Raw genomic sequence first — 16,709 nt, 5'->3', positions numbered from 1 at the left:
GGTCATGGCCTACCAAGCGTTCGCTGCTCAGCCCAAAGACCTGCAGATTACGAGGTATCGTGTGGTCGGCACGATGAATCCTCTTGGCCGTTGTTCGTGGCTTTCTAGACCTGGGCCACTATCTCGCCGTCAGTTAACTCCTTAATTGTAACACATGTAGGCTGAGTGGACCTCGATCCTGCTCTCAGATCCAGGTAAAAATTCCTGACCTAGCCGGGAATCGAACCCAGGGCCTCCTGGGAGGAAGTAGTGCGAGGCCGTCTCAGAAGTTGCAGCAGTTCGAAGTTTCGGACTAACAATCTCCGTAGTACTTATGATGACGTCACATCTACGAATATCATTAATTCGGGTGAAAAGTTTTCGTTTGATAATGTTGTTATGTAGAACGCCATTCCTTTGGAATCTGATGTAAACAAAAAAATTATCCTGTTTTGATAACGCTGCTAGAGTCTAGGTCGGATTTAGGAGTTCTGTGGGTGTTTTTAAATACGTCAAAGGTCGTGTTTCTCCAAACATACACACACAATCTGTATAGAGCGTGGTTGACTGTGAAGGAGTGAACATTTAAAGCTTCCGTTATGTATTACTTCGATAATAAATAGGATAGTGAAATAAGTTCTATACCCGGCCACCTTTGACTCCAGGAGTTAAACTGCTACTGATTTATGTTGTAGGCTGAGTGATCCTCAAGGCCATGTGCCTGTCCAGAAGTGGTAATCTCGCTTCTACATTTCTCGACTTCCTGACCGGAAATCAAACCCATGTCCTGGGAGAACTGAGCCCATCTTTACCGCCTCACTAGGCAGTTCCCAAACGACAAAGGAGGTACGTCATGTTACATAACTAATTTGGGTATCAATTGACTTACGATTAGGACCCGGACTTTTAGGTGGTATAAAGCTTCATTTTAGGTTTCTTTACAAAATAGGTATTTTTTTAGGTTTTAGATTTTGCTTCGTGGATGCGGCCATTCATGTCTTCTGAGAATGTTTTCATGGCCGGGTTAATTAGCACGGTCCATGGGACGTTTGCGTCCCAACATCTGCTATAGGCGAAAGTTAGAGTTATATTCAGGATTGCCAACTGTGGAAGAAATAAGTGTTTGCTTACTGTTGCTGCTCGACTTATTTCTCCTAGCTACACTAGCAATCTTAATTATACTTCATTAATCGTGCTAGGGTATTACAGTGCAGTTTTTAGGTTACTTTCGCGAAACTTACTTGCTCGGAGCATGCCTGACAGAAGACTACTCGACCAACCGTAGTAAAGTTTTCAATCTGTAGCAATCTATGTTTCAATGTAGACATTATTTTGCAATACAACAATTAAAGTTGGAAAATTATTGCATCAACAATTGATCACGCTTTTTGTCTGCTGCGTTCTTTGTGGACGACTGGTGCAGTGGTGGAAATAATTTTACGGTAATTTTCAATGGAAGCATAGCATTATTCATTTGAAGAAGGCAAAACAGTTATTTAGGTTATTTTAGGTGTCAACCCCTCATTTAGGTATTACTAGGTACAATTAAATTCACATATTCTGCTTCAAGAAGTGTGAATCTAATATATACGAGGGGCGTTCAATATATAATGCTACACATTTTATTTTTCGGCCAATTTCTTTTTTTTTAAATTGGTATTTTGTTTGGGACATCTTTGAATATTGCCGCTTAGTCTCGTAGAGTTTCATTAATTTCCGTCCGGCTTCGTGGTAAATGGTTAGCGTGCTGGTGTTTGGTCACAGGGATCCTGGATTCGATTTGCGGCAAGGTCGGGGATTTTAACAATAATTGGTTAATTTCGCTGACACGGGGGCTGGGTGTATGTGTCGTCTTCATCATCCTTTCATCCTCATCACTACGCGCAGGTCCCCTACGGGAGTCAAATCTAAAGACTTGCATCTGGTGAGCCGAACTTGTCCTCGGACATTCCTGGCACTAAAAGCCGTACGCCATGTCATTTCATTAATTTCCGATAGGTGCCAGCGCTGTAACTATTATCCAAAATGACGTCACTAACGGAGGTGCGTACCAGAAAGCAGTTATTGAGTTTCTTTTGGCGGAAAACAGAGCATCGCAGGTATTCATAGGCGCTTGCAGAATGTCTACGGAGACCTGACAGTGGACAAAAGCACGGCGAGCCTTCTCCACGACAACGCAAGACCTCACACAAGTCTGCGCACCTGACGGGAGCTCACAAAATTTAAGTGGACTGTTCTTCCTCATCCACCGCACAGTCCCGATCTTGCTCCTTCTGACTTCCATCTGTTTGGCCCAATGAAGGATGCACTCCGCGGGAAGCACTACGTAGATGATGGGGAGGTTATCGATGCAACACGACGTTGGCTCCGACATCGAACAGTCGAGTGGTACCATGCAGGCATACAGGTCCTCACATTACGGTGGCGTAAGGCCGTAGCATTGAACGGAGATTATGTTGAAAAATAGGATATTGTAGCAAAAGGATTGGGGAATAAAATGGTGTATTTGAATCCTCAATAAAACCAACGTGCTTTTAGAAACAAAATGTGATGCATTATATATTGAACTCCCTTCGTGCCTAGAGATTTGTTAATTAAATAGCGCACACCAGGCAAATGCTGGGGCTGTACCTTAATTAAGGCCACGGCCGCTTCCTTCCAACTCCTAGGCCTTTCCCATCCCTTCGTCGCCGTAAGACCTATCTGTGTCGGTGCGACGTAAAGCCCATAGCAAAAGAAAAAATTAAATAGCGAGGAAAAATAGGGTAACACCTAAAATTCCGGGACCTACTTATGATGATACATATTAGGTGTTAACATAAGTGAATATCATGTTATTTCGCAGATGATTGTAAGAAAGGTGTGGGTTGGTTAGTTCCCTTCCCCTTGAAACAATAATCACTATCATATCATTTGTAAATTTTTAAAAAAAGTTGTAATAATTTGGAGGTAAATTTCAGAACTTCAATGGAATTAGTATTATTTAGATTTTCACTGAAACTTTTGAGAATATTTGTGTCTAGTTTGTGCATTCACTTTCCTCAGAAATTTTCAGTCAAATCCGGACGTGGATCATTCCGTGGTTTCTCATTTTTACATCAGGCAAATGCTGAAGCTGTATCTTAATGTATTTATTTATTTATTTATTTATTTATTTATTTATTTATTTATTTATTTATTTATTTATTTATTTATTTATTTATTTATTTATTTATTGTTTGTTTGTTTGTCTGTCCCCTAGCCGCGTTTCTTGATTCGCGGTCGGGATGAGAGACGAGATGAATTTATATGGCATGTTTTAACGGGAAGATACGACATAATAATAAAACAGATTGTTATGGTTCTCTTTATCATGATTGGTTTAACATCGCACTAACTTCGGGTAATTTTCGGCGACGATGGGATGGGATGGGAAGGGGCAAGAACTGGGAAGGAAGCGGTCGTGGCCTTAATGAAGATACAGCCTTAGCTTTTGCCTGATGGAAAAATGGGAACCACGGAAAACCGTCTTCATGACTGTTGCTGTTGAAGTTCGAACCTACCAAGTTTCTAGCTAGTCGCCCCGCACCTCTCACCAACTCATTCAGTAACTTAATGAAAGGGTTTAGGAACCCTTGAATTATGTTTTCGAGGATATAGTTGAAGAGAAATTGAGTACGTCCGTCTCCTGAGATTTCCCCCATGAATTTAACTCTGATCTTTGTGTCTGTTAGTGTCTGTTTTATAATTTTGAGGTAGAGTACATCCGTCTCCTAAGATTTTCCCCATGAATTTAACTCTGATCTTTGTGTCTGTTAAAGTCTGTTTTATAATTTTGAGGACTAGACCATTAATTGATTCATTCATTAAAACATCTTGTGTGCAACCGTGACATCCGAGGAGGTAAGCCATTTAGAACTACACAAAGTATTTAGAAGTGTTGATTTGCCTTCCTTTATGTCCTCAGTTTCTTCATTCTTTTGTCGTGGGCATTTTTCTCTCTCTTTGGCCCAAGTAATCTCCGGTCATTTTCTTCGGTCAACCCCCATTTGTGAATTTTGGATCTCCCTTCTGTGATTCCTGTCAATTTAAATTCATTTTTTATTTCAACGGTCCATTTCATAATGTCTCGCTTAGTTTTACTCCTTTTGCTATAAAATTCAACTATTTGTTACGGTTCGTTCTTTTGATGAATTTGATTATTTTAATATGGATTTCGTAATGTCACGGTGTATTGTTCGTTTCTGAGTCACTTGAGAGTTACGCGCCTAAAATTTTCCGTATGATATAGCGTTAGATTTCTCAGTATGTACGATGTTCGAGACAAGCATTTCCGATCCACACAGACATTCTGATTTAACGACCGTATTATAATATGTCTTAGATTTGTGTGTTTGGAAATCCATTTTTGTTGTAATTTTTGTGGGGTGAGTCAATGTTCTGTTTCCATTTTTTATTTGCATCTAATTTCGCTGGGTTTCGTTTCGATTACGTTTTCCTGAATTGTTTCACCGAGGTATTTAAACTGCCGAGCTCGTTTGATTTTGCTAAATTTTGTCGCCATGTATTTTGGTGCTTGTTTCTTGCAGGTAATTAATTCTGTTTTTTTTTTAGTGATACCCGAGACCGACTTTATCCGCTGTTTCTTTTAGGAGGTCCATTTTTTTAAACTGTTGGAAGTCTCAAATTAAGATTGCTACGTCGTCTGCGAATACTAGGCAATCTATCTCTAACTTCCCCTCTGTCTAATGTGATTTCTTTATTAATTTTGAGGATTAATATTTTTTGCGCCATTCTTGAATCATGTTTTCGAGGATATAGTTGAAGAGGAGTAGAGTACGTCCGTCTCCTGAGATTTCCCCCATGAATTTGTCTCTGAACTTTGTGTCTGTTAGTGTCTGTTTTATAATTTTGAGGTCTAGACCATTAATTGATTCATTCATTAAAACATCTTGTGTGCACCCGTGACATCCGATTCGGAACACGTTTGGCTTGCCATGAAGTGTTATGCTTTTACCCGTGCTGCTTTACGATGTCGAAGGATTGACTCCAAAGGCTTCGTCAGTGAACCGACTGCAAGCCTTTGAAATGTGGATGTACCGTAGAATGTTAGAGACCACGTCACCAACGAGGAGGTAATCCGTTGTGGTGGGGAATTATGTGAAGTACTAGAGGACGCGTGCGAGAAATCTCGCATGTTCGTAAAGTATGTGGTAGTGCAGCCCCCTGGTGAACTGCTGGTGAACTACGGAATACACAGATCAGTACAGTATTACCGTACGCGCACCTTTTAGCGATACATGGAGACTCTAGTGCTGAATAGGTCGACCTCGGGTATCTTCGAGATTCGTATTGGCAACCTTTGAAACACAAACTATGAATCGCTTGTGCATCGCTGTGCGACATCTGGCGTACACTTTACGTACTACAACTGTTGTTGTTTACATAGCAAAGCCAAACTATAGAATTCATGCTGGGAACAAGATTCGCATCGAGGAATGTTATATAATGTTATATAATGTCCGTATGACACAGTTGTTGGCTTAAGATAATAAAGGTTTAGAAAATTCATATCGATCGATCATATTATCGATTCAATTCAGATTTCATACCCATTCTTTTGGCAGTATTACCGGAACCGGGAGTGCTCCCTCCTTACTCCCCCAACCCGTACAAAAAGATATCGCTAAAAGGTGCGCGGACTATAGACAGTCTTACTTACTACTTAATGTAATCTTTGATTTTTGAATATTTATGGTATCCACTTGAACGGAAGCAAATACAAGTGCATTATTGTACTGGTGAATGTTCCGGAAGTAATTTTTGGTTTTACTATCATTCTTTTCTTAACTGATGCTTCAGAATATTATAATGACATAAAACAGGCGTCCCGGCAGCCAAAATGTGAAGTGGACAGCAATGATGGCGCGTATTTTCCTACAGGAACAGTATTTGCAAATCGCACACTTCGTACAATTTTTTTAACTCCTTTTTTTAAGAAATGATCGATATTTATGAAATGAGAGTGCAATTTGTGACTGCTAATGTCTGTTCTCTTTATTTTAAATGCTATTTTGTCACGATCGGTTACTTGTGAGCGCCGCAAAAGGGTTCTATACTACTGAAATAATATATGATTGTCACTCGCGAAACGCAGGAAAGCAGCCCGTTTGGTCATATCGCCTGCAAGGATAAAAGCAGCCTAATACAGCTGATAATAGAAGGGAAACTTCTGATAATAGAAGGGAAACTTGGAGGTTTGCAGAGGAGATTATCCAGGACGTGGAACCTCCGACAGTGGCTCGACATCCACGATACGGCAATTCTAATACGGGAATCGCAAAATAGGACAAATTACTCCATATCGGCCATATCGCCAACCTTCTGTGTGGAGACAGCGCCAGAATAAAATGTTTATGTATTTATTTCTGTTAATTTATTAATTAATTTGGTTGTTTGTATACCCTTTATTCGCGTTTCTTGATACGAGGTCGGGATGAGGTGCGATGCATTTATGACATGTTTTAACGGCCAGATGCACTTCCTGACGCCAACCTCAGTTGAGGAGCTAATGGAGACGAAATGAATGGGAACTGTACCGGCGTTTGCCTGGAAATGAAAATGGGAAACCACAGAAAACCATTCTCAGAACAGGCGACGGTGGGGTTCGAACCCACGCGTCTTCTGAATGCAGAGCTTGGGTCCATATCTGTTGTGGGTTAACACGGGCGGCCGCTCTGCTCGGTTACTTACTTATTTGGTGATATTTATCAATCAAAACCACCTTTGTACGATTGAAGGGTAATATGAACAACGTACATATTTACTGTTTTGAATACATAAATGCTTTCTATCATATTTTGAGGTCCTTTCGGCTCATTTTCGGCCGTATTTTATAAGTTTTTTATCATTCACCGGTAATTTGTAGACGGGTATTAAGTCGTTAAAATCTCTTCTCATTTCACTACCGCTTTTCCCACATCTGTGGGGTCGCGGGTACGAACTGCGTCGCACATGTGGATTTGGCTTTGTTTTACGGCCAGATGCCCTTCTTGACGGCTACCTTACATGGAGGGATGTAATCACTATTGCGTGTTTCTATGGTGATTGGTAGTGTGGTATGTTTTCTGAATATGAAGACGAATATGGGACGCTCACAAACACCCAGTTCCCGACCCAGAAGAATTAATCAGAAGCGATTAAAATCCTCGACCCGGCTGGGAATCGAACCCGGAACCCTCTGAACCGAAGGGCAGTACGCTGACCATTCAGCCAACGAGTCGGACTAAGTCATTAAAATCTGATGCCTAATAATAAGCATTTTCGCAATGCACGCTATATAAACCCACAACACGTATTAGTACAGTAGAGCATTCACTTCCTAATGCCCGGCTCATTTCCAGTATCAGGTATTTACACCGACCTCCCTTGTTTAATTCTTGTTCTTTTATTACCTCGGTGGCACTAGCTTCCGTGGACACTCTCCTTACCCGATACATTAATTCCTTCTTCAGTTCTTTCTTATAACGGGGCTGCTGATCTGAAGCACAACAATCACGAATCAGACAAATGAGTCTGGAGCGTGCGTTACAAATGATATGGACTGGTGTTTCTTTCTACCACATACACTTCAGTTGTTGACTACTGTGTTGTTAGATACTTTTTTTTTACAAGTTGCTTTACGTCGCACCGCCACAGATAGGTCTTATGGCGACGATGGGATAGGAAAGACCTGGGAATGGAAAGGATGCGGCCGTGGCCTCAATTTGCCTGGTGTGAAAATGGGAAACCATTTTCAGGGCTGCCGACAATGGGGCTCGAACCCACTATCTCCCGGATGCAGGCTCACAGCCGCGCGCCCGTAACCGCACGGCCAACTCGCCCGGTTTGTTACATACATACATACATACATACATACATACATACATACATACATACATACATACATACATATTCATTATAGACTGTTGTGCACCCAGCAAGTGCGCGGTTTGGGTCACGTAGCTATCAGCCTGCATTCGGGATATACACCTATCTGTGTCGGTGCGACATAAAGCAAACTGAAAAAAAAAGTCTGTTGTGCCTTTCGGCGTTCAGTATGTAAGTCTCTTTGAATTAACTAAACACCTCCACAGTTCTCTGTTCTAACTAGCTCTGTGACCTCGTTCGGTTCGACACTTCTTATCATTTTATTATTAACAATCGAATCTAATCATCGTCGCCTACTTCTCATACCTTCCACGGCCAAGTCCATTATTCTCCTATGTAACTTAACTTTCTCCATTCGCCTCTCATGTACCCTATCACCGAAGTCTGTCTCTGCGTACAGCTTCATCAGACGAGTTTATTCCTAACATCCCCTTCTCATTTCCAGTACCCTCTTGTCATTGTTACCACTTATTTGTACCACCGATCATTCTCGCTTTTTTCATGTCTGTTAATTCTAACCTAGCTCTCACTCCTTTGCAGCAAAGTCGGTCTAAACCAGACCCATGTTAACATAATTTCGTGTCCGAGAACTCGCCCTTTTTTTTTTTTTTTTTTTTTTTTTTTTTTCTGTACGGAATACCATTGATCGCAACAGTGAACTCACTGCATTAGCTTTACTGCACATTGATTTCAAGTTCACGTAGTTTACTATTGTAATGGGAGAATACAGGTCCTAAGTACTTGAAGTGATCTCCCTGTTCCATTTTCATATTCCCAATCTTACATGCAGTTCTCTTCGCTTTCTTCCCTACTGACATCACTTCAGTCTTGGAAATGCAGATTTTCATATTGTACGCATTGCATCTATTTTCAAGCTCCAAAATATTAAATTGTGCACTTTCAAAGCAGTTTACCATTAAGTTGTCGGCATAGGCCAAACAGCTTACTACATTTCCATCCAATTGAATCGTTCCATCTTTCAGTAAAATGATCCATGTGTACTGTGACCATCAAAAGTCACAAGAACCAAGAACTCATTGTACCACAAGTTTATCAGTTCTGACTGCTCTCGGATTCTCAGTATAATTGCTTGTAATAAACTCTCGCTATCTGGCTCCGTGACTGATAAGCATGCTGGCCTTTGATCCATGGGGTTCCGGGTCGGATTTCCGGCTTGGTCGAGGATTTCAACTTTAATTTGTTATTTCCTCTGACTTAGGGGCTGGGTACTTGTGCCGTCTTCAACATTGGATTTCATCCTAGGTTAGATCCCATCCTTACAACGCACAGGTCGTTCATGGGCGTCAGCTCGAAAGATCTGCACCAGGTATCTCCGGAGATATATTATTATTATTATTATTATTATTATTATTATTATTATTATTATTATTATTACCTAGCTCTAATATCATAGTTGCACAGTATGGCTTATATCTTTTCCCTTGGTACTCGGTCGTAGGCCTTCTCTAGATCTACAAAACATAAATATGACTGTTTTCCTCTCGTACCATTTTTCAGTTATATGTCAAATACTGAAAATCTGTTTCTGGCAGCCGCTCTGTGGTCGGAAGTTTCAATAGTTCGTATCCAAATTGCTCTTCACCATTCATGGCGCACTCCTTTCCGAAATGCCTGTGAATACCTTGTCTGTTGTTAGTTCTACACAGTTTTTTCAACAGATGGACGGTAAATGACCGAATGTGTTCTGCACAAGCTGGGTATTGCATGTGTTGTCTCCATGCAAATAGCCTGTTATTCCTGGCAGAGGGAGCTGCTGTTTGGATGTACCTGCGTGAATGCGTCTACCAAGGACAGCTCCGGGTATTTTAAGGACTTCACTTGCGACTAAAAAGAGAGAAACACAAGAAAGATCTTGGCATGAAGGTTTAACCTGGGAGTCCTGCAACTGACATGCTGCATGTTGCATTAACATACTTATTGGAAGTATTTGGAATAGGGACACACTCACCGCTTTAGAATTTATCCTTGCCAGGCTGAAGTTTGAATATTTGTCGTGTTTTTAAAGTGTCTGAACAATATTTTAACTTACGATGAGCGTGTTTAAGAAATGCTAGATTTCGCAACCTTCAGAACTTCAATTTCTGAATGGGTAACGATGTACATTTTGTTAGGAAGATAAATTTTAATTTTAATGAGAGGGGAGAACGATTGATTGAATTTTGCGAGGTGAATGAGCTGTGGGTGGCAAATACTTGGTATAAAAATCACGAAAGAAGGCATACATGGAAAATCCCGGGTTAATAAATCCAAGATTCGAAAACGGTGTACAGAATGCTAAAACTCTTCACGGTGCTGACGTTGACTCGGATCATATCCTGCTGATGCGGATGTAAGAACAAAACTTATACACGTAGAAAAGAAAGTGATGACCGCAAGTTAGCTCTGCACCCGGCCGCATTTGCCTCCAAGAATTAACTTCGTTCTCATTCTTGGTGTAGGCTGAGTGAACATCAATGACTGCCTAGCCGAATGGTAAAGGCGTGCTCGGTTTACCTAGGAGGACGTGCGTTCGATTCCCCGTCCGGAAGTCGAACAATTTCCACCTCTGGAGACGCACATAGCTCGTAATTTAGAAAGCCCTGTTGACCAATAACGAGAAAATAAAAAGGCGGTGCTGTGTCTTGGCCACAGGTTTTGTCATAGAATACGTATCGCGTGCTAGGCATTGTCGAGATAAAATATCTAGTTAGTGGGTTTTAAATTTTATTGTTGCCATTTCATTTCTTAATTCTAAACAAATTTACACACCTTCAAGACAGTCGACTGAATATCAGTGGAAATACAGGAAAGGAAATAAAATAAAATAACTGAAATGCAAGTGGAGACCGATCTTATTATGCATTGCCAAACATGTTTAAACTTCGAAATGACAGCAGGAATACCAATATTAAAATATGCACAACTAAACTGAGGCCTATAGTTACGTATGGTGTAGAGTGCTGAGTGATGACAGCAAGAAATGAAAGTTGGCTTGTAAGGTGGAAGAGGAAGATCTTAAGGAAGGTATTTAGAACAGTGAGAGATGAAGTTGGCTGGAGGATCAGCACAAACACAGAATTCTAAGTACTGATTGGACAGTTGAACATTGTAGCAAAAGTTAAGCAGAGGAAAATAAGGTAGGCTGGCCATGTAGAGAGAATGCCTCCTACTCGGATTATTAAGAGAATATTTACCGGGAAGCTTGACGGGAGAAGAAGTAGACCCAGGAAGTGGTGGATTGACGATTTGGAAGGTGACGTCCAGAACCTGAAGTTGCAAAAGAAAAACTGAAGATAGAGATGTATGGAGACAGGTGATTAAGGAGGGCAATGTTCTCTACAGGGACTGTAGCGCCGACTCTGGTAGTGGATGAGTGGGTTGAGACGTAACATTCTGTACGTATGGTAAAAGATTGACGCTCGACCGTCTTTACTTTGAGACGCTCGGAATTGATGATTTGGGACTTTTCGGAATTCTGACAAACCGTTATTCCGTTCCCTCTAATGTGTATTTAAAAATAATTTTGAAGCCATGTATAAAAAAGACGTTTCGCGAAATAGTCTTTCGCTCTTCTTCGCACCACAATTTTCTCAAATGTTTACAATCTGTTCCTTTTTTTAACCGTATAATTTTAGAACTCACCGAGACAAGTCAAAGATGTGCTACCGCGTTGGAATCCTGAGCTGCATTGATAGCCGCGCGGCACGGCGATTTTAGTACACCAAGTTGGCAATGCTATTGCATCACCTGTTGACGTCATACCGAGTTAAGACTCTTGTTGCTAGGTACTATACTCGTCTCTCTCTTCTTACGTGAGAGGCGGTTCACTCAGGGTAGATGTCACGATACTTACCTCTCATGAGCGTACGGGTTGTGGATTGGTAGCGGGTATCTTTTTCTTTCGTCACGGGCACTAAGTTATTATAAGGAAGATAAAGTGTTCCAAAGCTCCATCGGAATGATAGGTCTCGGACGATATGTGGAGAATACACCCACGGTATCTCCTGCCCGTCGTAAGAGGCGACTCAAAGGGGCGACCAAGTGTTGATTGAATTAGAACCATGAGACTGCTTGTAATTAGTACCATCACGCGATGAACACCTTGGGTCGCCTTTACTTGAGAGTAGTTACACAATAGGTTTGTGATTGATAGCAACAGAGGGTGAATAAGTATGGGTTTTACAGTACCCGTGATTAGTACGACTATCATTGTCTGTGATAAGTACCCACTATGTGAGGAACACCATGGGTTTACGTTGCCTATGAATGGCGCCGTAATATGAGAAACACCATAAGTCTGCGTTACCTATGGGTATTACATTGCCTGTGAGTAGAACCACGATGTGTGGAACACCATAAATCTACGTTACTCATGATTAGTACCGCTACATGGGAAATACTATGGTTCTTACTTTCATAGCGATACGTACCATCATGAGGGGCCGTTGACCTGAATTTTGGACCCCTTTAGACAACAAGCATCATCGATTCATGATTGTGCTTTGGAAGAGCCCCGTTGGTCAGTGTATTGTTTTAAGATAGTTTCTGGGAAGGTGGGGCACTGCGGGTCGAATCCACTGATTGTTTTAATCATTTTTCATCTTCTCTTTTTTTGGATTCTAGTCAGTGGCTTCATTTTGGAATTATTATTAACTTTCAGTATTGCGTGTTGGATCCGCTGATTATTTTAAATTCGTATTCATCTATTCATTCTCCATCATCACGGTATGAATTCTGGTCAGTGGATGAGTTTTGAATGTCTACATTGTCATTACATTTCGTACCATTAGGGACTGATGACTTACATGTTAGGCCCCTTTGAACAATCATCATCATCATCATCATCATCATCATATGTTCGAAAGATGCCTGTCCATTTAAACGAATTCAGAAAATCTGAAGAAGAAACTGATTGTGAGTGAACAATAAAAGTACAATAGATAAAAACAGTACGATTATTTGTTTTGATTGTGAAGGCTGATTGCGTGATCAATTATAATAATATGATAAATTTCGCACAATGTGCATTTAGTTGTTACAGAAACTTGTCAAAGAGTTTTGTCTTTTGTTGCACAACATCAGATGATATCGGTCACAGTAGGCTCCGCATAATTTACACTTGCAGTTATCGTCCGGGTCATGGAATTTATCTGTAAGGCATATCCGATGATGGAAACCGTGTACGGCATATCTTGTCAATACATGACGTAGATCATAACTGGCTTGTGTCCATTCCCTATATATCATCGCATCCGTTGAATAAAACTCTGGCCATATCTCTTGTCTCTTCTTATTTAGTTCCTGCAGTACATCCAAGTAGGCTTTGGTAGCTGGTAGAAGCAGGTCGAGGCGGAGGTCTTCGATGAAAAATTGCTCTCTTGCTAGTACATATGTAAGTTGGGATAATGTGTACTTTGACAGACACAGTGCTCTTTTGAGGAAGTTGGCTTTGACCTTTTCTATGTCTTCGAAGTTTTTCTTCTTTAGGTGTGTCCAGATGGTTTCCAGTCCGTGATCAATTATTAATATGCGATTGTTGACAAATAATCATAATAAAAATGGAGTTTAACGGATTGACAGTGAAGACAAAACGGATTCCACTACCGGGATTTTGATAATAAACATCTTAACTAACTTTAGAATATATGAATAATAACTTATTAAAACATCAATCGTAAATTATATTATTATCATGCATAAAGATTGTAATTTTACACAAAACTCAAAGCTATAAGTGTGGAGTTCTCGTAGGATTTCTTTGCTTTAAGTTAATCATGCTAGCATTTACTTACCTGTCACATAATTCCTCTTTTAAAATAAAGTGTAATATTCCATCTAATTGACCGTATAAATCACTAGCGCTTTGCCCGCGTCTTTATTTTATTTCCCATTTTCTTTTGAAGTCCACCGAACCAACCTTATGCGTTCATCGACTTTCGTAAGAAATGTAAGACATGAACGTAAATGATGTGTTTTCCCGTCCCGGCTTCGGCCGGAATTGAAAAGTTCCACGTGTATTCCGAGTTCGCTGTTAAATGAAATTCTCCTGGAGAACACCCTGTAATAACAGTAGCTTTTATTACCTTTTTTTAACCCCGTCACACGTAATCTAGTGCCATCACAACTTAGGTGGTTTGAGGTTACGTAACAACATTAAAGGTGCTCCTACTTTGAAACGAAGTTTGTGAGATGGGAATCCTGGAGGATTAAGAGTAGGGTATTTAGAACTTCTACTGGATAATTGACAGCATCGTCCGTTTGCAATACCGTGTCGACCGATTTATACTCTTTCTTCTGCATCAAAATATGTAAGCAATGCTTCATTTATTTCATTAGCCGTCTCATTAAAGTAAGTCTGCAAATATCCAGGATCTTGATGAGCATTTGGCAATAGACTGCCTATAGAATGCCAAATTTGACCTTGTACTTTGAAAGTTGGCATAAAGCCGGGTTGGATGACTTGCTTAGCACCAAAAGATGTCATTTGAAAACAGCTGCTATATTTTCTAATTCGATCAAAAAATGACCATGATCTGGATGGGCACCCATTAGTAACTGTACAATGGTTCAGGTGGAAATTAGAGTGGTGGCAGCTGAACCTTGCCAGAATCGCAACACATGCCTGGTGTTTCATCGTTCTATTTGAGAGCATTGCAGAACTGGCAATTATGGATCATTGTACCAGTGGTTATCAAGCTGTTATCTTCTTAATTAATTTCAGGATCGTAAGACATCCTGGAACGAAACTTAATTTTACATGGACGCAATCGTCTTTCTTTTCGGACCCCAGGGTGATGTTGCTCATATCGCGTTTCAATTGTCCTGTGATTTTCGCGATTATTTTGCTGGTGTGTAGCTGTCTCTGCTCTATGAAACTCGGGATTATTTTTCTGGTATGTCGGTGCCGCTGCTCTATGAACCTTGGGGTTATTCTTCTGGTACGTGACTGCCGCTGCTCTATGAACCTTAATATTATTCTTCTGGTACGTGTCCGCTGCTGCTCTATGGACTTCGGAATTTTTGTTTTGGTATTTACTTGAAGCAGTGGTATGTGCGTAAGGATTATTCTGTAAAAAAGTGGCTACTGCTTTTTAAAATTGTATTTTTCTCGTAGCATTTGAGTATCGAGTACGACGTTTTCAGAAACTTTTGTAACAACGAATGAAGCACTTGTTTCTTCACACAGACATTCATATATAGTACTTCAAAATGTCCGTTAGAGAGATTACCAGTAAATTGCAATATTTTTACGGTATTAGCTTCATCACTAAATGTCCACTATAACTTTTGATCACGATAAACTTCAAAGCGGAATGGAAATATTTTGCCTGCTGCCGTCAACTCACATGTTCCACCATAAGTTGAATCTTCTGACACAAAAAGTCGGCACTCTTCTGAGGAGGAATAGTTATTACCGAGATGATTTTCGGACAAAATGGAGACAACTTACGAAACAATACCTTCACAAACTTCTTTATGCCGTAACTGAGTAGAATATAAAATGTAAAAAAGAGATCTAAATAGACACGCACCGTCACCTACAATAGAAACAATGTTATGTGGCAACGCTTCACCATTAATGTTTAGATAAGTTACTGCCATTATGCTGTGTGCGTGAAATGAACGTTAACGCGCTGCAGTCTGTTATTTATCTATCTCCTTGAAATGTCACACACCAGTACGTTGAATCTTCTGATATGAAATGTTGGTACTCTTCTGAGGGGGAATAGTTATTAGCAAGGATTACCAAGGTTCAAACCCTTATTGCTCAAGAGTTCTATCACACTCACTTCATTACTGATCGACAATATTATGCAAGTTGCCTCCGGTCTCTCCTTCGTCAATATGAGTGACGTATCTTCGAACCATAGACAGCTTTGCTAATGACGCATGCGCGCGCCGAACTGGTACTGATTTCGCCTAGCCTGTTTTACCAGCTATACGGATGAAACAATTCATTTAAACTGTAAGCGGCTGCATAACTCGCTAACAAAATATAAAACTGTAATAAATCTCCGTGATAAAACAATATTCCTGTGTTAAAAAAGGCCGCCAACAGGCAGATTCGAACTTGCATTCTTGTAGTCTGTTGACTTAACCGTTGCGCTATCAGCGCAGCGGAAGTCAACGTCTCATGAATTCACTCACAAACATTCGTATATGTAGGCCTATATACTGTTAATTGTGTTTTATTTTCTTTAAGGATTTGGTTTATTACCGTCTTAAAATACACGGAAGCGGAGTGAATTGGCGCGTACACTTAAATTTTGGAAAGTGCCGCGGCTATTTTTAATTGGCAAAAGTCAAAGATTCATGCGTGCAAGGGAAGTATTTCATCTGGAAAATCTTGAAAATAAATATATTTCCGTTGTATTTTCAAGAAATGCAAGATTTTTGCTGTACTATTGAGACGATTTGGAAGAGTGAATTAATGTACAATATTGTTAAAAAAAACCGGAGATATTGAACACAAATGTAAAACCACATATCACCCCTTTTCGCCCCTTTAAAATAGGAATTTTAAATATTTCTTTTAAAATAGTATTTATGATTTACGGAATTAAATATCTGAATGAATATAAGTACAATATTTTTCACAGAAAGGGCGAAATTCAACAAAAAAGTAAAATCACATTTCACCCCTTTTCACCCCTTTAAAATAGGAAGTTTTTAATATCCTTTCTTAGTGCGCATCTAAGCTACGGTAGGAACATGTCCTCAAAGTTTCGTGTAATTATCTCCAGTAGGTTTTGCTGTGCGCTGATTATCAGTCAGTCAGGACATCTTGCTTTATATATATATATGTATATATAGAAGAAGAT

At 40.1% G+C, this 16,709-nt stretch overlaps 1 protein-coding gene across 5 annotated transcripts in view; it reads left to right on the top strand.

Moving 5' to 3' along the window:
- Positions 1-16,709, top strand: part of Mrtf (Myocardin-related transcription factor) — an 814,655-nt gene that overhangs the window by 243,897 nt on the left and 554,049 nt on the right. For 2 of the 5 annotated variants that reach the window (XM_067147015.2, XM_067147010.2), the window contains exon 3: positions 3,799-3,861. The exons of 2 other annotated variants lie outside the window; for them this stretch is intronic. The gene's annotated coding sequence lies outside the window, so the exon portion shown is untranslated. Of the gene's footprint in view, positions 1-674; positions 826-3,798; positions 3,862-16,709 lie in introns of all 5 variants that reach the window. One more of the 5 variants, XM_068227570.1, reaches the window with a different exon arrangement.

This window comes from Anabrus simplex, chromosome 5 (assembly GCF_040414725.1).
Source record: "Anabrus simplex isolate iqAnaSimp1 chromosome 5, ASM4041472v1, whole genome shotgun sequence".
In the NCBI taxonomy this organism is placed as follows: Eukaryota; Metazoa; Arthropoda; class Insecta; order Orthoptera; family Tettigoniidae; genus Anabrus; species Anabrus simplex.
Note: the sequence above shows the minus strand (reverse complement) of the source record. Positions and strands in the feature narration are given on the sequence as shown.